This window comes from Danio rerio, chromosome 18 (genome assembly GCF_049306965.1).
Source record: "Danio rerio strain Tuebingen ecotype United States chromosome 18, GRCz12tu, whole genome shotgun sequence".
Taxonomy (NCBI): domain Eukaryota; kingdom Metazoa; phylum Chordata; class Actinopteri; order Cypriniformes; family Danionidae; genus Danio; species Danio rerio.
This window is the reverse complement of record NC_133193.1, coordinates 46,554,585-46,580,526: the sequence shown is the minus strand read 5'-3', so window position 1 is coordinate 46,580,526 and position 25,942 is coordinate 46,554,585. Positions and strand designations below refer to the sequence as shown.

Here is a 25,942-nt window from a genome sequence, read left to right as displayed (position 1 = left end):
GGGTCTGCTCAGGTGGAACCAAATTACTCTGAGGCGCTCCAGTACTGCTCAGCCCCTCAAGGAACACCGCAAAGCATTAGTGCTCTGCTTTGTGAGAATAAAACCAAATTAAAGAAAATAAACAGGATGTAGTTGAGATACTGCCAAGGGAATCGGGTTCCAGGCTGTTGATTGGGTGAGTCTTAAAAGACACTCTCGGACTGCAGAGCATTTGGTGCAGAAACGCTAATGTGAGCTCTGGAATGGTGAGCAATTGCATTCGGATAACATCACACGCTTCTCCCAATCATTTGCAATACTTTTGCATCAGACAAATGAACGTGCCGTTCTGTGCAAGGTAAGAGGTAAATCTAAAGGGATGGAAACTTTAGTGACACAATAATACTGGCATGTTCTCCTTTTGAGTAACTATAGCAACAGTTGTGGACTGCTCTTCTTTATTACACATGCACTATTATTCTAGTCAATCTAAATTATATCAATCTAATTAAAGACTCTGAAATTTCTGTCTAAATTAATCCTAAAATATGCAATCTGATTTGCATATGCATGCATATGCGCATATTCTAGGGAAGTGTGATATGTATAATTCACAGTTATATTGTTAGTTGATTAAATTATATGCAAGCTGACATTATTTTTTGCATATTATATTTTGCAAAACAAAATCATATCTTAAGTGTCCAAAAATTATGAAGAAGCCTATTATGATGCATTTAGTTAAGAAATGAAGTTAAGAATGCTAAAAATTGTTCCTGTACTGGTTTGCCATTTTCATGTGTGATACTGACCTTATACAGCTAAACTAACAAGTAATAAAAAGTCACAATTTAGACATATTTTAGGCTACAAAATCATTCTGAGGAATTATTAAAACAGTTGAGATGATGCATGATGAGATCACAACACTGTTTAGTCCATCTATCCAAGTGCATCAAGCAGTAGATCCTTAAAATTAAATCCTCAAAGTCCTAAATCCTCAAAATTTTCAAATATTTAGACAAAAATAATAGTAAATTTATAAAGCAATATGATGTATTTTATCATCTTTGCCTCAAATCACATTTAATTATTAATCATTAATTTTAATTAATCATTATTGATGCTTATGCTACTGTAGGTGTTTATAATGCAGCATCTATTGACCTTACTCTTCACGTCTAAGAGGGCACACCCATTTGTATCTTTTTGGCTCAAGACTTCTGGTCTCGTTAACTTCCATTCATTTCAGGCATTAAAAACAGCTTGTTATGCTGCTTGATGTTGCAAACTGATGGTTTTTATTCTATTATTCTGCTTTGTCTATATAATCATGCAAAGATTTGTTTGTAAAGTGAGTAGTTTGACGTTTTCTGCTGTTTATTATTCCTACTCATTTCTCCCATAGGTAACTGTATTGAAAGTTCTAAAACAAATTGTTCTTATGTACAACAACTCATGTGTCTCTTGATGTTTTTGTTCAGAACGTTTTTGTGCAATATCCTAAATTATACAAAAAAAACAAACAAACAAACAAACAAAAAAAACCCCGGAAATTATGGTATTTGTAAATGAATCTGTCATTTTGAGGGAATGGTTTTTTTTTTTTTTTTTTTTTTTTTTTTTTTTTTTGAAGAATGTTGGCTGATGATACCAATCGACGTCCATAGGAACATTTTCCTATTATAGAAGCTGATTGGTACCATGAACCAGCATTTTTTCAAAATATATTTTATTGTGTTCAAGGCAAGGCATGTTTATTTATATAGCACATTTCATACACAATGGTAATTTAAAGTGCGTTACATAAACAAAAATTAAAGAAACGAGAAAATAAAAATTATTAAAATAATTAAAAATGATCAAACCAGATAAAACAGATTAAAATGTTTTTTTTTTTTTTAAATGGATGTAAAAGAAAAGAAAGATAATGGTGCAATCTGTCGGATGTACCACAGTGCACATTCAGTAAACAGATTCTAGTTCTGATTTAGTTTCGAAGTCTTGATTTGAATGTGCCTAATGTTGGAGCACATCTGATCATATCTGGAAGCTGCTGAAGGTGGATTCACCCTGCTTTGACTGAACTCTTGGGATTTTTAATTTCCTTGATCTTAATGATCTGTTGGGTTGGTATTCAGTGAGCATATCTGCAATGTAGAGGTTCTAGGCCGTTTAGTGATTTTCAGACAAGTACTAATACTTTAAAATACTTTAAAATCTATTCTGAATGTAACTGGGAGCCAATGTAAAGACCAGAGGACAGGTGTGATGTTAGAATCCTGGCAGCAGCATTCAGGATGAGCTGCAACTGTCTGACTGTCTATATGGGAGGGCAAAGGACGAGTCCATTACAGTAATCTATCCTGCTTCTGATCATAAAAGCATGAACAAGTTTCTCTAAGTCCTTACTGAAAACAATGTTTTGATGAAATGTTTTGAGATGACAGTGTGCCGATTTAGTTACTGCTTTGACATGACTACTGAAACTTAGATCTGACTACAGAATCACACCAAGATTCTTGACCTTATTTTTTGTTGTTTGACCATACAGCCAAGATACGCATTTACCTTAAGAAACTCCTCTCTGTTCCCAAATGCAATGACTTTTTAGTTTAACTAAAGAAAGTTGACCCATCCAACTGTTAATTTCATCAATGCATTGGCAGAGGGTGTAGTCTAGTCCAGTGGTTCTCAAAGTGGGGGTCGGGACCCCTTGAGGGGTTGCGGAACAATGAAGGGGGGTCGCCTGGTGATTTCCAAAAATCTACTTATTATTATTAGACCATAAGAATTACCATATTTTATCCATAACCAACTGAAGAGAAAAAAACTGCCGTTTATAGTTACTATAGTATGCTTATTGTTCTATTGGATTGCGACCCCTGGGGTAAATACATTATTTTAAAGACAGCAATAGCGTCAGATGCAGCAGATTGATTTTATAACACCAGGTTAAACTTTCTGGCCCATTTACAGCACTGAAATACATTTAAAAAATTAAACGAAGAATAGACTTTGGTCTATTGGTGTGTGTGTGCGCCATTGCATGCAAGTTTTCTGTATTTATAACCACCTCAGGGGATATTGGGGGTTGCGAGTCACTGGTATTGTTATTTTAGGGGTCGCGTGCTGAAAAGTTTGGGAACCCCTGGTCTAGTCAATAGGCAATAAGGCTAGGGATAAACGTTCATAAGAATAAATGTTTAAGGGTGCTTTCACACCTAGACTTGGATTATCTGTTATTTCTCTCTATAATGTAAAGCCTGTATTGCATAATTTTAGCCAATGGCTATGTATGAGAAAGTTTAACCTCTGATTTATATTTGGTGAGGATGTCTGGGGTTGTCAAAATTCTTTTTCGCTTTTTGCTCATAATGTCTTACTGCTTATCATCATCAATTAAAATAAAAACGCATGACAACTGAGCAAGACTTATTTACTTGCATGTGACTTCTTTTAGCTCTTTTGATCTGTTTAAAAACTTTGCCGTATGAAAGCAAATCGCACCAAGAATAAAGAGCAACACTGTAACAATTTAAATCCCTGTTTCAGAACAAAACAATCAATATACAGTTGTGAAAGCACCCTAGGACTACTTAATAGAGAGCATATGTTAAGTAAATTTTAATATTTTAATCCCTTTAAAGCAATCCACTTGTGAGTAATAAGGTGAAAAGAGAAAATTCAAACTCCTTTTCAAAACGAGTAATGGAACAAAGTGCGAAAACAACTTATATCTGGTAGAAAACCCCTACCCTGAAATTAAATTTCCCTGAATTGGCTCCATTATGCGTTTTTACATAACTGAATGTTCTGCTCCGAGCCCTGCGCAAGCTGTTTACAGAGATGGCCTGCAGCAAATTACCCATCATCCACGCCGACTGTGAATAATTCATTCACCTTCTGTGGAGTATTGCGATGGGAGACCTCCTCGTTTCCCAGTCATACTTTTAGCTCTAATTTGGGGTCTCTGATTAATTATTCCTCCCATTAAGTACATGATTGCGAGCTCTTCCTGACGTTAATTTCCTCGAAACTGGGAATTCGGAGCTATCCAAAGTCATTGGGATCTTCCTCGTAGAATACCGGCTCCGGCGATTTGAGGTCAGCGAGAATATAGAAATGCTAATGACCTCCTAATAAACACCCGTTGAGGGCTGGTAAGGCCCGTTTTGTTTCATGTGAGGGAAGCTAATGAGGAGGAACTGCAATGTTAAGGCCCTGATTCCCCAGAGTAAAGACTACAACTTTATTTTCTTTGAAATAAATAAGCACACATTATTCATGCATGAATTATCCACATGGGTACAGATGAGAAATTTCGACACGACCTCCAGCTGAGATGCTCATGGCCATCAACGAACTGTCCTCCCACTGCAGATAGACAGTAAAAGAAGTTAATTTGCAAACCACAATGTAATTATGACACTTTGACAGCTTCTGAAAATATCTGCACTTTCGGGACAGTTCTCATTCGCACCCCGCCTCGCTGACCAAATCAGAAATCATGCATGCGGGTGGTTCTGAAGTAGGCTCACGCTTTGCATAAGATAAATAACCAGGGAGGGAAAATGTCTGTCACGGGCAGAGATCAAAAATAAAACCAGCCATAAATCAGAGCGGATTCAGTAGCGCTGCTATAAAAGCGACATGCTGCTGCTTGATTTGCACATGTGAGATGGAGCCCAAAGATGCAAAGTTCTCCAGGTATGGCAGAGGGATGGAGTGGGGAAAGATGAGCCAACAGCTGCTCTTTGAAATGCTGAAATGCCTGCTGACAGTACCAGAGTCCTGCAGAGAGACACTGAAAGAGAGTCTGCAGGATAATAAGAAGGCTTTGATCTCCGTGGCATGGCCGAAATAGTCTTTTCTTAGATATGTGTTTGTTTGTGTGTGTGTACATCTATATATACACAACATGGGTGTGTGTGTGTGCGAGTTTATCTTTAAGACTGTATTATTATTATTAGTTTTGAACTTTGATTGGTTGAGCTGTGTTTGAAGCACACATATTATATTAATGCGACAAGTTGATGCGTTGCTCGGCAACTAGAAAATGCCATAATATTAGTAGGTGGAAGGTTGCTTATTTGAAAAGTTTTTTATTATTATCATTAAATGTGCTTTTCATAGAAGCATAAATACAACCCAGATGCTGTTAAAAATTTCTCATGACTTTTGATTATTCAAGCTGACTATTGTAATAAATCTATTGCAAAAAATTGTAATAAATACCTGGTCTCATGCACCAGGTAAGTGGTCATATCAGACATGATATTTTGCATTATTATTATCGTCATTATTATTATTTTTTACATATACACTCAAAAATAGTTTTGCTGCTTGTTTAAACTATTTTTTTTTTAAAACAAGCTGAATAAACAAATTTTTTGGGGTCAACAATTGTTTAATGTTTAATCCTATCAACTTTAAAGGGCGACTATTTTACCACTTTTTCAAGATTTCAGGTCAAAATCTCCGTCAGATTATGTATTAAACCTTTTTAGAATATTGTATTTATTTTCCGCTCTGAACACAATGTAGCTGTTTTTGTTACCTGTGCCTTTAATGCAAATGAGCTAGTTCTCCCCGCCCACTCTGTGCCTGTCAGAGTGTGTGAGAGTGTCTCCATCTCCTGCTACGTCAGAAAAACGGCACAGTGACAGACATGAAGCAGATCTCATATAACATATGAGGAAATACTACAGTAAGAATTTTCCCAATGATTATTTGATGTATTTGTTGTGGAGTTAATTCAAGCCTTTCTGCAATGTTGACTCACACACAATGTTTAACCGTGCACTGTTTTTGCACAGCAAATGTGACAGGATACACATTAATATCCACTGCTGTATGGATATCCGTTATGTTAACCCCTTTCAGACCCTGCGTCCATTACAATGGACGTCACATGACATCCCATTTTTCTGAAATTTGGAACATAATTCAGGTCTGAAGGGGTTAATGTACAAAGTAAACCTGATTTAACATCCACAAACCGGGTTTGAAGCATCATATTACATAATTGTACTAACATGCGGCTGTGGGGATAAAGACGGTAAAACCGCTGTAATTCATTACAAACATGCACGTTTTGAAAACGTTTAAAACTTGTAAAACTCGTTCTTGATCACATTTGATGATGATGATGATGATCACAGAGCTCAACATATCTTTCAATCCCTTGTTGATATGATTATACATGTTACTATGGTGACATGGCAGGGAAACCGCACTCCTACATCACGTGGCGGTGGGCCTTTTATTTTAAATGTCAAGAATATTCAAAAAAAAAAAAAAACTATTGAGTTTCTATCGCCACAATATGACTGTGAACACATTATACCTACACCCAGTTCTGCCCAAACAGCTTACAAAAGATGATTTTCATCATAGGTGCCCTTTAATAAATTTGTGTTGGGACAACGAAGGAATGGTGCAGAATCCAGCAGTAAAGTTTTACAGTAAACATTTCCTTCTTGTTGTCACCGCACATATCAATTAAGCTAACTTAATCTTTTGTTTATTATTTAAGTGAATTGCACATGAAAAAAACAGTTGTCCCCCAAAAAAACCTTACAAATTGTGTTGTTTCAAATCATTTTAAAAGTAGTTTAAACATAACGCAGCAGTAAATATTTGAGTGTATGTTGTTACCAAATTTACAATGTGAAGTAATAGAATACAAAATCTAGCAGGTTATCAACCCTATTCTTTGGTTTAACAAAATTAAAAGTGCAAATCCATTGTTTAAGGTAGGGCTGAACAATATATCGTTTGAGCATCGACATCGCAGTGTATTAAGTTGCAATAGTCAGATTATCACAAGATTAGATTACTATCAGTCATATTATCAAAGGATTAGATTATTTATTAAACATTAAAAGATAAAGATATTACTAACTACATATTTGCTTTATTATTTATACAATGATGACCATGTTATTTTACATTTGATTAAATACTTATATACTGTTACACTAAAATACTTGCACTATAAAACCCAGCAGTCAACTTTATCAAATGAAATCCGTGTAGTTGATTCAAAATGTATTTATTATTATTTTATATGACGTTAATTCTACATATTTGAAAAGAGTTTTGAACTCAGTGTTGAAGGTAATGAGTTAATTAAATATCTCATTACTTCAACTTAAATGGAGTAAAACCACAGTACTTATATAGATCAGTTTTTTAACTTAAATGGTTTGTAGCAATCAGTTTCCTCAAATGTTTTTTTGTTGCTCTAACTTACTGGGTTTTACAGTACTCAAATTGCTTAGTTTACACAAATGGATAAAGTTCACAGTACTCATTAGGATTAGTTTTTGAACTTAAATGGTTTGTTGCAATTGGTTTCCTCAAACCACAAAGCACTGTTTATTTACTGTTTATTTTGCTTGTAATTTATTATAATTTATACAGATCCACTGCATAGAAAAGACTTGATCATCCCAGTCAATCTAAATTAATAAAATATTTCCAAATAGAGCTATTTAAGTCTTTCAATCTAGTAAAATTATATTCACATCGCAATAGATAATCGCAGCAAAACAAAAGATCCATGTAATTATGTTCCATGCGATAGTGTAAAATGCCTAATTTTTGTCATGAGATATCCATGAGTTCCACAGCACTTCAGGCCAAAGACAAAAGCATAGATGCTGTGTCATGAGCTACACTAACATCATCAAATGCAAATATCATTTTTTTAATAAGAACATCCCCTAAGAAGCACAGTATTCGAATAAGTCCCTGTTTTCCACCACTACAGTTATACAGAATATCCTGCACAGCAATTAACTAACTGAAAAAAAATTGATTAACTAAACAAACATTTTAATCATTTGTTCAGCCCAAATTTAATAAGCGACACCTATGAGAGAAACTTTAATAGAACAAAGACATAAAACGCTTAAAAAATTTGAGTGCATTATATAAGCAATCGTGCAAATGCACACAACTATTTGTTTTCATTTCCTGCATCATGTGATGCTAGTGGAGTTCTGTTAGTAATGTGGGAAATAAGTTACTCTCTCACTCTGTTTACAACCCCAAATGTGCCCTTTCCCCCCTCATTTCTGCACAGCCCTGTGGGGAAACGGTCTGATTTATCTACACAGTGCAGACTATGCTCTTCTGGGGGCAATAATTAATCCCTCATTTATGAAAAATAAAAGACGGCTGCTGATAAGTCAGTATGGTCAGGGACTCATTTGTCTGTAACCTCTGCATCGGGACCCCGAGGGCTGTCTGATTGGACTCAACCAACCACCATACACAGACAAGCCATCAGTATCAGTCACACTGAAGGGCAGAAGCCTTTAGCCTCAGTCTCTGTGCTCCACAACCAGCTTTAAAAGACTCAGCCTGATGGAAATGAAGCACCACATCAGTGTTAGAGACTCCATTTGTTCAGTCTTGAGCTCTCATTAATGAGTTTTTAACCTTCCACACATTTTCACACTGCAGCAGCTTCTGAGATTTACTTTTATGAGATCATTTCTCCAAAAAGACTAAATAATGAAATAAATAGCATTGTGTGGGTATGTTGTCTCTGAGGGTTCTTTCACATTTGCAGTGCACCCGGGTTGATCTGACTTTAGACTTTGGATGATTTGAACACTTTTTTATTTATTTTTTTACTTTGCTGCACAGAGACAAGTCATTCTTAAGCTTGTTTTTAAATAGTTGTCTAGAGTGGGAAGTTTTCCCTAATAAAACAGAATGGACATCAGTTACTTTACTTCAAGTAAAAGTACAGAATACTATAGTGCAAGAGATACAATTATAAATGTGAATTTTGACTGCGTAAAACCTTTTATCTGAATAAAAATAAAGGCCAAAACATAAGGCAGAAATAAACAAATATTGAAAATAAAATGTGACTTTACGATGCTTTGTAGATCACACAATAAGGTTTCATTAGTTAATGTTAACTAAGTTAACATGAACTAATTATGAACACAGCATTTATTAATTGTAGTTCAACATATACTAATGCATTATTAACATCCAAATGTGTCATGTAGCTGAAACTCTGATGAGGATTTCCATTAGTAGCACACTCCCATGAAACATTTTCTGCCAGTGAGTGAAGAGCAAAAAAAACTCTTGTTGCATATGCACTAGACTAATTTCACACAATGTACTACTTGTGCTCAAATAAATCATTCATACTCTACGTTTCTGCTTATTATTTTACAATTAAAAAAATTGTGAAACCTTCAGTACGTGTGGTCATCAGACTTCTTCTCCACAAACAAGGAGAGGGAAAAAAACACAAGACATTGTCTCAGAAAAATAATTCCAGAAATTTCAATTTGTATAATATTGGCATCAAATTCAACACATATATTCAGGAGATGTGTGGCTTTTAACCTATTACTATTACTTTTCTGTGTTGCTCCAAAACAAATTTCACATATTTGTTTATGAAATAATAAAATGTTTAGTGCGGTGCATTTTTTTTTTTTACATTACTTAAGCATCTTTAACTTTTTTTCATTTTGAGCATTATAAACTCTAGATGATGGATAACAAAGCCCAGAGTGTCTTCTTTCCAAAAATACATAAACTTTGAATGTAGACCAAATCATTCAGCAACTGTAAATGTTTCAACGTGGTAAGATTATTTTTGAGATAGTGCCTCTGACGGTGAGGGAGAGAAGGCCATTGACATAGCCTTAGAAAACTTTTTACAGAAATCTCATTTTGCATGCTATCTTCATCAAATTTAAAATATAAACTCTTGAAATGCTTGTCTTTCAAGTCATATTTTTTCCAGGATACTACATTAATGTTTTCCTGTGTTTCTATATGGAAAACTAATATTAAACACAATGCATGTTTTCCTCATGACTTCATAAATTATAACTTTTTATATTTTTTAACATGTAACTTCTCCTTTTACCACAGTAAAGCTCAAAATGTCTTCTTTCCAATGATGCATAATTTGTGTTTGTAGCTTACTGGAGTCAGGAACTGTTACTAATTAAAGTTAGGTAGGTGTAAATCCCCATAATTGAGTGCTGGCTAACAGGGTGAAACACCTATATGTATGATGCAGTTACTGACATTATGTGAGAGTATAGTTGATGCTGTTTTGAGATGGTAAGCAGAGCAGCCTACAAACTCGAGAGAGTGTTGAAGCTGGCTTCTGCTGATGAAACTGCAAACTATCTTCTTTTAATTGAATCTCTGACTCTGGCTCTTCTACATCTAAGACAGACGGGTCATTTTTGGGTTCAAACTGTAAAATATTCCTACAAGAGCATTACATTTTCAAATAAAGATGCACTAGTCAGATGCGCTAGATGAAAAAAATAAATAAATAAATAATACATTTAAAAATACATATCAATAAAAAATTTAAGTAGTAAATACAGAACATTTTAGATTTTGAAATAAAGAATATAGCTATAGAAAATAACAAATATGAAATAATAAATAAATAAATTACAGAAGACACCAGCGATTTCAGCCTGATCTCACGAGGAAACATAAGTATTTTACATTTTGTCAGTTTAGTGGCTAATTTGTACGAATTCGTAGGAGTTCAGTCGTATGAAAATGTTAGAGCTGTGAACCTACGCTAGTCTCACGGTTCAGTTCGGCTACGATTATCATGCCATCGATTCGGTTCAATTCGATATGTCGGTGCATCAACGATGCTTTTCATACACAGTTTTATATTTTCTTCACAGCAGCAGTTCTTGTATTAAAATGTATGAATACATTTATAATTATATACTATTTGTTATACAATTTTGTCATTTAATACAAACAGTAAAATAAACTGTACCTTAAACAACACGAGCATTTAGCAAATAATATAAACAAATATATATCCAGCTCACATTCTGATCCTTGTCTAGTTCCCTTACACCTCTTTGATTGGTCACACCCTCAACAAAAACCTTTGCGATTGGCTCTTGCCCGCTGCGCTCTTCACAGATGAGTGATACTGATAAGCGGCAGGCGGCAGCAGCGATCACAGCTGATGCATGATAGACACGGTGGAAAAAACTCTGCAGACACGCACTCGTTTCTGTATCCAGAAGTAACGCTGTAAAACAGCTGAGAAGAGAAGAAAAGTTAGGCTAGACAAATGGGCCACTGTGTGTGTGTGTGTGTGTGTGTGTGTGTGTGTGTGTGTGTGTGTGTGTGTGTGTGTGTGTGTGAGAAAGAGAGAGAGAGAGAGAGAGAGAGAGAAATGGAGTACTTTCATTCTCTCGATCTTAGTGAAATAGGGGCTTTTGCTGTTAATGTCAGTGAAAGACTGATCCAGCAAACACACAGTGAAATTGTGCACAGTTTATGAGTTTTAAGTAGTTAGAGTGTTGTAAATACTCGCGCTTGCCTCCCTCACGCATATGAGGTAAATGACGTCAGTAATAACCGGTTATGGTTATTACTGAACCGATACCGAATTGTCTGCGTCTGCATCGCAGTGCACCGAAGAAACGATTAATTTTGACACCCCTAGAAAACTTACAATTTTAAAATGGAGGCATGGCACCCAATCCGACCCCTAAACCCAACTGTCCTTGGGTGATGAGCAAATCGTAGTAAATTGTATGAAATGAATCGTATGAATTCATATGAATTAGCCACTAAATCAAAAAGTTACGAACTGCCGTGAGATTGTGTTGGCTATTTAAAAGGGGGTAATGCAGAATGATAAGCATAAGTGTGAACGCAAACACATTTAGTGTTATTCATTTATAGTTTTTTCATACGTGGTCTAAGCAGGCTTTTAAAAGAATATCCTACAAGAATTGAAACTTTAACTAGAGATGTCTCTCTATATCACAGCTCATCAGCCCGGTTTGTTCCAGTACTCCTCCTCTCTCTTTTCTGCTCCTGTCAGGAGTCTGGCTGCTGAGAAGTGATCAAAGAGCTGGAGTGACAGCAGCTCAAAAGAAAGGTGGTTGTTCTGTCACATCAGGTAGTCAGCTACATAAACGTTCACCTCTCAATTCGGTAGACACATGGGTCAGGTCTGAAAGACTTCTGTCCCCCCTTAACCAACCATCAACCTAGCGGAAAAAGGTAGGTTCGAGGAGCGTCAACCTATCACTCCCCATCTCCCTTCCACCGGTACATTCTATCAGAGTTAGTGAGGAGCAACTCAAGCAGAGGAGTGTTTTTCCACTGATAATGTGCGTTTAATAAGTATAAGATTGGATGGCAGATGGATATGGTCTGAGCACTGTAAGAATGACAGTTTGACTTTTCATGCCATTGATGCGTGGGTTGACAGCCCACATGTATTAGCTAATGGTGCGGTTCCACTGGCATCTGTTAGCGATGGTCCAGTGAGCTCACAATTATCAGATGCCATGGATCACTGCAGGGGCCCATTACAAACAAGTTTGAGAGTGTATGTGTGTGTGTGTTAGTGCTCTCTCCTGTGGAACGCAGGGTCAGTGTCTCTGGAGAGATTTCTCAGAAACCATCTCATTGTTTTTTTTGTTTTGTTTTTTGCGGTTGCCATGCCTTGCGTCTTCAGGAAAAAGATGCCACCGTTTGTTTTGAAACAGCAATAAAGGAGAATGATGCTGTGCTTGTCTTTTCCCGTATGTTTTCACAGCCTTGTTGACCCTAGTAAATCAGGGTATGTGCAAACAGGATTACCCCAAAAAACAGATAGCATTAATTTTCTGCTGCATTGGGCAGGAGAGCGTTATTGAATAAAGCCTGAGCTGACAATATCCATGGCACATAATCAGTGATATATAAACCTCCCAATGGATGCAATATATTCTAGAGATGAATATTGTCCTGTGCCAGCAGTTTTTTTTAATTTATTTTTTCAGTTTAATATCCCAAAGGATTAATGTTCTGGATGCCGTACAAAATAGAAGCTGTAGATGCAAAGCGACAGTGACGCTAGGAAGGAGAGTGTAATGATTTCACATTTTAATAAGAAAGAAAATTTGATGTGCCTACATCAGTGGTGTAGTCGAGGCCATACACACGCATAGTCCCTACTAGAGCATTAATCAGGCCATAAAAGTTAGGCTCGATAGGGCCCGAGCCAGACAAGTACATTAAGTAACACTTTATAGTAACTACACACTATAAATAATTTATTAAGCATAAGCATCTAGTGAATTCATTATTTGTTAAGCATTAACTCAACGTTAACAGACGTTAGTAAGCAGTTTATAACTGCAGCTACAAATGCTGTAATCTTGACAACCACATTTATAATGTGCTTAATAATATTATTTTCATCATTTGTGACTGGTTGATTTTTCATTACTAAATAAAGTATCGCATTATCTACAAACCATTTGTATTTAAGAGTAGTTGGAGGTTTTTAGGATCATTCAGAACAAGTTAGTAATTGATTCATTGACTATATAAATCCACATATATATTTATTATTATTTAGGCATATAGTAATGGTTACTATGTATGTTAATAAATGCTGTATTAACTCAACTTCATGCAGTTTTGTGACCTAATCTAAAGTGAGGACTATTTATGATTTATAAATCCCTAATAATTGACAATTAAAGACTTGGTTTAAAAGGAACAACAATTTTTGCAATCTTATCTAAAAGATCTGGGTGTCATATTAGACAGCAGTTTAACTTTTGAAAATCACATATCCCATGTCACAAAAACTGCCTTTCTTCTTTCTGAATCTGCATCTCATTTTCACAGAAAGTCACATTTTCGGCTGCATCCGGATATATTGAAGTAAGCCTACAAGACTGAAATTAAATATGCTGTGTTTTCCACCAGGGCAACCAAGAGTTCTGAAATATAATTGGATAAAATGGCAATAGGCTGGTTATAGAGACCAAAACAAAGACAGATATTCTGACACGGTGTGCACATTTTCAAAGGAGAATAACTGACTTCAGCATTGTTTTTCAGATAAACAAATATGTTCACTTAGCATGTTTCTTAAATATCTGCAAACATGGTATTGTTAAGGCTCGTACACATCGGGATGCTTTTTGTTTGCATTTATTGTCAGCATTTTAGGAGATGTTTTTCCGGATTTACACCCAAGCAATTTTCACTGGCATCAAGCAGAAGAGTATGCAAAACCACTCCTTGACGTTAGATGGCGCTACACAACTTTAAGCTTCTGACACTTGCTTATAACAAAGAAGTAGAGGAAGAGAGGAAGTTCACACACTTGTTGTTAAAGTTACTGGTGACTCGAACAAGCATGGATGGTTCAAGTATGAGCTCCAGCTCTAGCGATGAAGAAATGATTATTGTTCACCAGTGCAATAAGCAGCTCCACGTTCATATCGCCTCTGGGCATCTTCTTCATTGTGTGCTCGCATTGACAGCTTCGCGCTTGAGCGCCTCCAAGTGCTGTTTACTGTAACTTCAGCAGCTCTGTGCACATGAACAAAAGTGGTAATCTGATTGGAAGAGAAGGTTTTAATGGCGTGTTTAAAAAAAAAAAAAAAAAAAAAAAACGAGCACGAGGCGTTCCTTAAAAAATTACGCTTTTACATCTGCCGTTTTGCTCGTTAGTGTGCACAATCACATTGGCACCCTTTATTTAGTCACGAGGCATTAAACGTCAACGGAAAACATGAGCAAAAAGCATCCCGGTGTGCACGGGTCTTTATGCTTAAGAAGAGTCAAAAACGTACATACAACACCTTTAAAAGAAGACAGAGACTAAAACAAAGACACATATTCTGACACGGAACACACATTTTTAAAGGGGAATAACTGACTTTAGCATTGTTTTCCAGATAAACAAATATATTCACTTAGCATGTTTCTGAATTATTTGCAAACATATTATGCTATTTTAATAGACTCAAAAACTTACATACAACACCTTTAACAGAAGACAGCAAAAATAAAGAACAAATTACAGCTTTATCTCCTCATAAGACACAATAGAAGCATCTGGTGAAGAACCTGCTGCATATTCCCACACCTCAGGTATTTTTGAACATCCTCTGTGACTGCCTCCCGCAGAATAAACATGATCTCGACCTCCGCACAATCTCCCACAGGGCCCAGCTGCACCCTCCACCCTCTCCCCCACCGCACCGCCCTGCAGGACCCATCAAGAAACAGCCATGTACAAGAAAAAAAAAAACATTGACTAACACCTCCTCCTTACACTCCTCCAGCATTCACCTAAACCTCCCATCCATTTCATGTCTGGAATTGCATCCAAATCTCTTGCCTGTGCTGTTTCGGCGCTCACCCCTGAATCATTATTACCTGATTAAATGTGATTAAGCAAAGATCATTAGCAGCTGCATGTGCTGTCACTAACGATTAGAGTGATGGAGGAGTCATATCCAATACGCTCGCCCGCTACACCCTCCTGAGACCCTCTCTCTCTCTCTCTCTCATCCGGGGAGACATTGTTCGCCAATCGCCTTGGACACTGTGAGCTTGTTACGAGACAGTAAGTTTCTTTCTTGTTAAACTGAGTAAATCTTCTATGATCTGCCCTGAACGAATACATTTGCACTTCAAATAAGTTTGATGATAAAGATAGTGAATTAGTTTTGAAATGAACGCTAAGGTTCTGTGAGGTTCTGTCAGTCAGGGCGTTAAAAAAATGTTTTATTTAAAAAAAAAAGTTATTATTTACTCTCATTTACTCATGATGTTGATTTTTTTTGTGCACAGTTATATGGGTGGATTCTACTTCTTCTTCTTCTTCTTCTTCTTCTTATTATTATTATTATTATAGCTTTAATTCAATCGTTTTTAAATAATACCCCAAATTACATCATAAAACAACTATTTGCATGTGTATTTCAAAAGTTGACACTTAGCTGATGATTGATTATAAAGCGTGTGGCATGCTGTTCTGAAAGAGAGCCCTGAACTCTGAAGATCTTCGAGCCCAGGGCTCCCTTCCATTTGAAGGGCGAGAAGGGAGTTTGAGCTCAGGTAAGTATCCTGAACTCCCCTGCTTATTTATGGCTAGGCATGGAACAATAACCGGTTTCAAGGTACCGCGGTTTGGAAAAGTCAAGTATTAAAACTGCAACAAGGATTTGTTATACCGTTTCTAAGGTATATGTAAAGGTTTTTTTAAGCATTATTTTTAATGTGTTGTAAGGAAATCTGTGTTTTTGAAGCTAATGAAGACAAAAAAGTGAACGGTTTATTTTAATTAGATAGCCTGACATGTTTACTATTCCAAAATATTATAAATGTTTCCTAAAATGTAATATATTGTAATAAATGGGGAAAAAGGTGTTGGTTTTTACTAAGACATTTAAAAAGAAATTATTTTACAGCAGTCAACAATACAGTAAAACTGCGATATTGTGAGATTGGTTACCCTTTAAGTGGAATCACAGACTAGTATCTGGAACACAATGTGAGCTTTCATGCTTAAATTGCAAACGACTCGTGCTTACCACAATTGCCTTTAAACGGATAACATATGTTTCACGTAAAAAGAAGAGATGAGTAAAAGAAGAAATAAGTTTAAGTAATAGACGAATGATGTATGTGGTAACGGGGTGGGAAAATAATAAGCTTGTGCTTCATCCCACTCCATTTTTGACCATGTTGAAATGTATTTTTTGTTAATAATATTTTGTGTATGATATTTTGTTTGAAAATAAATGAATCAAATCAAACATAAAACACATCCACGCATCAAACTTGTATTTTGCCATCTCTATTCAACATCCTCTGAAGTAACGCATGTACATCCAGCACCCCAGAATGTTACCCCATTCTTTAAACTAATGATCAATTAAGAATTAAGAACACTCAGCATTATAATCTAACACAGAAAAAGCAGAATTAGATGGTCTACTCACAGTTTGCAGTGCATTTGCTGTCAGATCCAGTACAGCTGACTGTTTCATCTTTCACTTCAAGCTTCCATTAAACTGTGGCTTGTTTACAAAACAATGTGGAGTCAATGTTCTGAAAAGAAAGAGAAAACATAATACATCAATATTATTATATTATTTTAAACCCCCATTAAATTCTAAAAACGAGCCATCTACTTTTTCCCTGATATATATATATATATATATATATATATATATATATATATATATATATATATATATATATATATATATATATATATATATATATATATAATTTCCTGTTTTAACCAACTGAACGTTTTTTTACTCTACAACAATGGTCTCAAACTCAATTCCTGGAGGGCAACAGCTCTGCATAGTTTAGCTCCAACCACCTCCAACTCACACCTGCAATAGTCTCTAGTAGTCTTGAACACCTTGAATAGTTTGATCAGATGTTGTTGAAGAAAAACTGTGCAGAGCTGCGACACTCCAGGAATCGAGTTCAAGACCTATGCTCTACGGTTTGTCAGCAGACTCAAGCAGATGTAGAATGTTAGAAAAATGTGACAATAATTAAATATAACAAACTTTGCACACCCTTTTACTTCTCAGAAATGACCAACACAAATAAAATAAATGAATCACAACTTTCTATTGCATTTCTGAGAGTGGTGCTTAAATTGAAAATGCTGTGGGTGTGATTAAAAGTGAAGGTTTCTCGCATCTGAACCTGAAATTCTAACAGGATTTGAAAAAGGGTTATGAATATAAATATCCTTCTTTCAGCCTGAATGCTACAGCAGAGGAAGGAAAGCCCAAATCCTGACGTGAAAGCTTCTGTGTGGTGCTAAAGCCTATTAGCTTGACCTAATCATCAGAAAACTGGGGGGATTATCTGAGACCCGGTAATTGAGATATTCCCACTGAGGAAATGCACAAGCACCTGCAATAGACACCTGTGGTCATAGCTGTACTGGAATTATTTGAAGGTTTATCTTGGCAAAAACCAAGCAGAGAAACAAGTTGTGGCCTCGGGTTAGCCCAACTCTGGGTTGTCTTGAATCCTGAATGCATTATCTGCTATTCTCTTTAAAGTCTCAGTTGATTCTAATAGGATGTGACTTCACCTTTGGCATTTTCGTTTGATTAAAACATACAGTTTTGACTACACTGTTAGTGCATATCCCTTCAATAATTGTGAAGAGTGCCTTCTGAGTCCTGGTGCACACCAAAAAGCACACCATTAGAATGTAGGCAAACTCCACACAGAAACGCCAACAGGCCCAGCCGGGACTTAAACCAGCGACCTTCTTGTTGTGAGGCAACAGTGCTCATCACTGAGCCACCGTGCCACCAGTTCCTTTTCATTCATTCATTTATTTTCTTGTCGGCTTAGTCCCATAATTAATCCGCGGAATTAACCACCAACTTATCCAGCAAGTTTTTAAGCGGCGGATGCCCTTCCAGCCGCAACCCATCGCTGGGAAACATCCACACACACACAATCACACACACACATACACAAAGGACAATTTAGCTTACCCAATTCACCTGTACCGCATGTCTTTGGACTGTGGGGGAAACCAGAGCACCCAAACCACTTTGATATGTAATCTAATTTGTTTGCATCAACTATACATCTCAATATGGACAACTTTTCCAGTGTGGTCAGTTTGCTCTGTAGCTCACCTTGTATGGTGTTGTACTTGTGATGCAGCATGCTCAGCTTTGAGTACGGTGAAGCACTGTAAAAGCAATGTAAAGTCAAGGTAAAACTTTTACCTTATGTTTGCTTTTGAAAACACTATTGGTTGGGTTTAGGGACAGGTTTAGATTAATACTTTGCAAAGTGATGGACGTGTACAAGAACTATGTGTATCTGAAATGTACAACAGATCACACCGCAAGTAATGGATTTCAGATTCGCAGAAAATGGAGACAGCACCCACCAGTGTTTTTCTAATCTGAAAGGTGCAAATAAACGTAACGAAAGCAATGTATTTTATAAAAATGAAGGTTGAGGTGTGTATTCAAAATGAGCATGAGTTGCAAAAAATTGAAGTTTTGACTGAAATATAAATACAGTGAATCAATAAATGAGCAAAAAATTAAAAAAAACTCTGAGATGTCTCTTCAAAGGTTTTTAAAGAGAACTAAATGTCTCAATGTGTCCTCCTTTTATTTTTTTTCTCTACCTTTAGCAATTATTTTCACATTTGATGAGACAATTCCAAGACAAATCATGGATACTTGATCATATTTAATACTTGAGTGAATCAGCTGTGAAGGGACATTCTAAAATAAATTAAAAACGTTGCTCTTTTTATTTTCTCTTCATTGTGTTCTCAATAAAAGTGGCAATAGGGATAAAAAAAATTAAATGGCACTTGTATTTGGCAGGAAACCAAAGAGGAAAAATTCAAAGTTCTGCTCGCTGCAAATTAAATAAAAGCCAATGGATTTACTTTAGGCACTGATTTAACCCTAAATTGGATAACAGAATCTTTTTTGTGAACATTTAAATGAATGCTTTGAATTCTCCATGTCACAAAGTGGTTAACTCATCAATTTAAGCACAAAAAAAAATCAAATGTTTGTTGTCAATACACAGGCTCAAGACCGTTTTTAACTTGAATAGACTATTTTATCCGCTTTAAACCCAATTCCTGCACATGAAAGCTAACCAGTAAAAAAAAACCTGGTGAGTTTTTCAACCTTTGTCCACCACCAGACCGAATTCAAAGCATTCATTAGGAATGCAAGACCGGCGGGTCTGTTAAATAAATTGATGTGATTGAGTGTACGCCCAAGTACAGATCAAAAGAGGACAGAAAGACCAACCCTGCAGAGCTTGCCTAGAAGGTAGGCAGAATTACAAAGAAAAGACTTGTTAAGATAAATGACATACACGTACAGATTAACAGCATAGGGCATATGTTGTTATACAAATGGGAATGTTGTTTTAGGATGATTTGTAGGGCACTAAAAGCTGTCTGTTTGCATTTAATTGCCTCATCATCATCTGCATAGCAGGCCATATTGAATTTGCTGTGGATTGAAATAGAAGGCAAATGATGAACTGCGATTCCAGAGGCTATGCAAAGGAATCTTCAGTTTAAACAGAATAAGAAGTCTGAAATAATGAAAATTACCCACCAATTGCTTTTATCAGACAAATGGAGCCCAATGGCCAATTATTTCCCTTTGCCAATTAACCTTCCCGGCAGCCCTTGCTCTTCCCCCTGGTGGCATACTGACTGCCAAATGTGTTTGCACTCATCAGCTATAGCTAGCTGATGAAAAGAGACAGGGGACTCAGTACATTAGCCTAAGGGTGGGACAAATATCAACCTATCATTCCATAAGTAGCTTGCTGTTCAGGTCCATGAGGTGAGCTCACCCACAAAACATCAATGAGATTGATGAATGAAGCAAGTGCTGCTTCCAAAAATTCATCGTCCCTCGGCCCAGGAGAAATAACTTAAGGGAAGTTTTCACCTGAAATTAAGTTCTGTCAATATTGATCACTGCAGAAACATCCGCTGTTAAGACGTTGCCTGTTAAGCAGTTATTTACTGCAAAAAGGTCGAGTAGGGTCTGTCTGTGGACTGCAAGACCGCGATGTAGAATGAAGGGGCGTAACTTGGTGTAGAGGTGTAACTCGAAGTTACGGAGACACACATGTCAAAACTATGTAGTCGGCAGAATGGTGCTCAGTTATTAAAGCTTACATCTACTCCACACCTAACCCCCACCATTAAAGTTATTAACTTCTGCAGGTAACACAACCCTAAACCAAACTATCACAATTACTAAAGTCCACACCTTCCCCAACTCTACACCTTTTCCAACCTTAAACCCAACCATCATCATTATTAACATCTACACCTCCCCAACCCTAAATCCAACCATCATCATTATTAACCAAACCGTCATACAGTAGTTATTGATGTCTAGCTCCAAACCATCATAGTTATTAACGTCTACAACTTCTCCAAACTTAGACCAAACTATCACATTTATTAACATCTACACCAGGGGTCACCAACCTTTTGGAAACTGAGAGCTACTTCTTGGGTACAGATTAATGTGAAGGGCTACCAGTTATTAAATAACACATTTTTTCAGTTTACTTTTAATTATATGTTATTATTAATAATTTATTATATTCATCTATGTGAAGACATTGATCATGTTAATGATTTCTCACAGTAGTTGTCAACAATGATATATCAAGGTAGATAAATATCAATATGCAACACTTCATTTGTCTGAAATAGTTTTTAAAGTTTTTTTAATATATAACTTATATTATATAAGTAATTTTCAAATTTACACCAATGCAAGTGTGATTAAAAAAGAATACCTTTAAAATGATTAGATGCAGCTTACTCATATGTGGTGCTATCGTGAGCTATTTTTAGAACATGCCCGCAGGCAACACATGTGAACCTGGCGGGCTACCTGGTGCCCACGGGCACCATGTTGGTGACCCCTGATCTACACTTTGTCCAAACCTAAACCAAACCATCATACAGTAGCTATCAATGTCTACACTTTTTCCACACCATCATAGTTATTAACATCTACACTTTGTCCAAACCTAAACCAAACCATCATAGTTATTAACATCTACAACTTGTCCAAACCTAAACCAAATCATCATACAGTAGTTATTAAAGCCTTCGCCAAACCATCATAGTTATTAACATCTACACTTTGTCCAAACCTAAACCAAACCATCATACAGTAGTTATCAATGTCTACACTTTTTCCAAACCATCATAGTTATTAACATCTACAACTTGTCTAAACATAAACCAAACCATCATAGTTATTAATGTCTATAACTTCTCCAAACGTAAGCCAAACCATCATACCTTAGTTATTAATGTCTACCTTTTCCAAACCATCATAGTTATTAACGTCTGCACCTTGTCCTAACCTAAACCAAACCATCATACAGTAGTTATTAATGTCTACAACTTCTCCAAATCAAACCATCAACAGTAGTTATTAACGTCTACCCCTTCTCCAAACCATCACAGTTATTAACGTCTACAACTTCTCCCAACCTAAACCAAACCATCATAGGTATTAACGTCTACACCCTGTCCAAACCTAAACCACACCATCATAGTTATTAACGTCTGCACCTTGTCCAAACCTAAACCAAACCATCATACAGTAGTTATCAATGTCTACAACTTCTCCAAACCTAAACCAAACCATCAACAGTAGTTATTAACATCTACACCTTCTCCAAACCATCATAGTTATTAATGTCTACAACTTCTCCCAACCTAAACCAAACCATCATAGGTATTACCGTCTACACCCTGTCCAAACCTAAACCACACCATCATAGTTATTAACGTCTACACCCTGTCCAAACCAAACAAACCATCATACAGAAGTTATTAACAACTACAACTTCTCAAAACCATCAGTTATTAACGTCTACACCTTGTCCAAACCAAACCAAACCATCAGACAGTAGTTATTAACGTCTACACCTTCTCCACGCCATCATAGTTATTTACCGTCTACACCTACCACAACCCTGAACCCAACCATCATCATTATCAATGTCTACACCTTCCCCAAAAATCATCCTGTAAAATATGTTTTACTATTATAATAAACTAGATTATGGACTAGATTTACAAATAAATGTAAAAACACAAATGCACGTTTCACAGGGGCTGCGTTTTATGGCAGGGGTAACAGCCTTTAATGTACAGGTGTCAGCATGCACTGAGGAAGTCGACAAAATTAAAGTTTAAATAATATGATGATGAACTTATTTTGACTAGCATGTCTCCTGATAGATTTGTTTTTAGAAAGAAGCAGTAAGGAGGAATGAGGTCAGGGAGTTTAGTCTAATAAAACTAATTCTTAACCATAAGTCAGGTCTAAGACAACACACAACAGATAATTCTATAAAACATTTTTTGTGTGTTTTATACAATCTATGGAATTTCATTCTAATGAAATAAATATTTTTTCCAGTGATGGGCGGGGCTTAAATTCTCACTCCAAACTATAGCCAAAAGTTGGCAGCCCTGTATAAACAAAAAGTATATCAATTTGAATAAACTGCTAAACAGATTAAGGAGTAATTGTCAACTTTAGACAAAGAAGATTGCATAGTTGTTAATGACATACCGTTATATTGTGGTAAAGTTGGGTTTATATTTGCATTTATTCAGTGAAAACTTGTTTACCATGTAGGTATGATTTCAAAACAACATTAACTTTAGCACTAACGTTGTTTATTTAAACAATTGTCAGTCATTAGCTGCTAATATGATTCCACCTTTTAGAATATGCAATACTTTTCTGAAAGTTAAATTATTAATATTATTAAGGAGAAAGTTCGAATGTGTCAATATAAAACTTCTACAACTAATATAAACTAAACAAATAAACTAATATACAACAATATAAAACTACCTCAACTAACTTACTGTTAATGGCATTTACACAACTGTTGAGAAAACAATATATGGCTTAACCAAACAAACAATGCCACCAAAAACGTTTCTGTTATTACAACTTATATTACAACAACAGCATGTTTGTAAAACATAGCAAAACCAATAATAGTTACGTGTCAAGCTGAAAAAATCCCCACGACCGTTTTCAAGCCCTCCAATAAGTATTATCTCGCCAGCGATGAATGCTTATTAATGCAAGTCAGCATTTGTAACGCTTCTTTTTCCAGTAAAATAACGCTTAACCTTTTCCTTAGGCTCAGCCATCTTTCTTTCGAATCCTTCTACAAATCTTCCGCTTGTTTACTCCTCATTAGTCATTTCGGTTTGTTGGTCTGTTGCACCGACCAATTGCGTCAATTCGGCCGCCATGTTTATCCGGTCAGGTGCGCAAGCGTACAGAGCTTCACAGTTAAAGCTCACTTTTGTCGTGTATACAGTATAAAGTAATATGTAACGGCAAAAATATTGTACAGAAATTTAAATATATATAACAGTAAAAAAATAGTCCACACATTATTATAATATTACAACTTGTTCTAAGGTAATATAGAATAAGATAACCTTTTTGAAAAAAGTAACAAAATAATATGAAATAGCAAGCGTGTATATGAATATAACTAGAGTATGACCAATACTAGTATAATAAGAGTATGGATGTACAATTTAAATTCGCATAATTAATAGCAGAAAATAGACAATAATAAATAGAGTGTGTAGTGAATATATTATAGTACAATAATATAATAACCTAATTAATATACTAATAGTAGCCAATTTTATAATAATACTGCAACAATAAAGCAATAATAAAGCAACAATAATAGTACAAATAATATAATATATGCTAAATAATATATGCTAATATATGCTATATCCTTGCTTTAAATGGGGTTAAATCGAAATTGTGATTTAATTCAGTTAGTTCACTGATATATATATGTGTGTGTGTGTGTGTGTGTGTGTGTGTGTGTGTGTGTGTGTGTGTGTGTGTGTGTGTGTGTGGTTTTTTGAAGTGTCTCGGAGTCACAGAGATGATCTTCAGTTTTTCTAAATTTACTCTGTCTCAATTTGTTGTGTTTGTTCAAAGGATAGAAATAACTGCCTTACCATAATTCTTTTAGCGTACAAAAAAGGCTGCTAGCGTTCTATTATTTTGTCCAGTTTTTTTTATCAATTTAATTAAATGTTCAGACATACACACTAATTTGTTGTTGTTGTTGTTGTTTTGGTTTGTTCGATTAAATTATTACAATAATTGAGTTTCCAAAGAACTCTTATGGATTTTATTTATTTTTATTTTTTCATGTATTGTTTGTTTGTTTGTTTGTGATATCACCCACTCACTTGCCACTTGTATTCTAATATATATGGCATACATTTTAACATGGCACATTTTTGTTTATGTGACACCTTTTTTGGGAAGAGTGGAATGTTGAAAAAGCTATTAACACCTGATGAGGGTCTTTGACGTTCTTAATTTCTCACCTTACAGGTGAGACAGAGTGAGCAGGTTTGTTTTCTGCAGTCTTCATCAGCTGTTTATTATGTCACACTGTACACTTCTGCAAACAGTTCAGCAAACATCACCACTTGAAAGCCTCAAGGTAAAACAGAAGCATGAAACAAAAATATTTAGTTGCTGTTAGCTCATTAACTCGGAGCACCTCAACAATACCTCTGGCAAATCAATGGCTGTAATCATATCAAACAAGAAACACAATCTATAAGCTGTTGGGCATATGGATTGCAACTCGAATCTCAGTTTAACTTCTAACACTAAAATGTAATTACCTGATCTGATATTAACTTGGATTGACGGAAATGGGTGTACAGTATGTACAAGCCACTGAGTCAATAGGCAAATAGGCTTTTCTATATTTGTTTTTCTCAGCTGGTGTTGCAGTTACTTTCTAACAGTTATGTATTTACAGATACAGTTGAAAAATACAGTTGATCAGATTTCCTCTGAAATTTTACCGGCCAATTTATTAGGTACACCTTACTAGTACCAGGTTAGACATAAGCTGCGTCCCAAATGGCACACTGTACACTATGCACTCATGCACTATGTACTTATGCACTTACACACTCAACAGGAAAGTATATGTATGTAGTGTTGTCCCAAATGGCACACTAATGTTTTTTTTACTAAGCGGAAATTCAAACCGTTTCCCTGATGACGTTTGACGGTTGCCAAATCATTGAAATAAATGACCAAACTATCAAATAAAACCTGCCGTGAGTAATGCCGCATTCACCATCGGGAGGCGCTATAATCACTCTCGTAGGAGAATTTTGCTTTCACCATCCAAAATAAATAAAGTTATTCAACATGTGCGTCCGATAGCTCCGCCCCTTCCGCTACGTAAGCAAACCTGCGGTCGTTGAGTGCGTGAAGTGTCCATCATACCACACTTCATTTTAGCGGCTGAATGAGTGCATCATCCGGGTAATTCAAGTGCTCTCATTATTTTTAGTGTTTTCAGTGTGAACGCACTACTTACACTATTTATACTACAAAATGGCGTAGAATAGTGCATAAGTATGCGATTTGGGACGCAGCTATACTTTTGCCTTTTGAACTGCCTTAATATACATTGTGGCAAAGATTCAACAAGATACTGCAAATATTCCTCAAAGATTTTGGTCCATATTGACATTATAGCA

At 35.9% G+C, this 25,942-nt stretch overlaps 1 long non-coding RNA gene across 5 annotated transcripts in view; it reads right to left on the bottom strand.

Annotated features, from left to right (window-relative positions):
* Positions 1-23,672, bottom strand: part of LOC137488332 (uncharacterized) — a 248,871-nt gene extending 225,199 nt beyond the window's left edge. For all 5 annotated transcript variants that reach the window (XR_012393830.1, XR_012393828.1, XR_012393829.1 and 2 more), the window contains exons 1-3: positions 23,389-23,672; positions 18,465-18,520; positions 16,776-16,884 (exon numbers count right to left, since the gene is read on the bottom strand). This is a non-coding gene — a long non-coding RNA (uncharacterized lncRNA). The remainder of the gene's footprint in view (positions 1-16,775; positions 16,885-18,464; positions 18,521-23,388) is intronic.
* Positions 23,673-25,942: the final 2,270 nt, after the last annotated feature.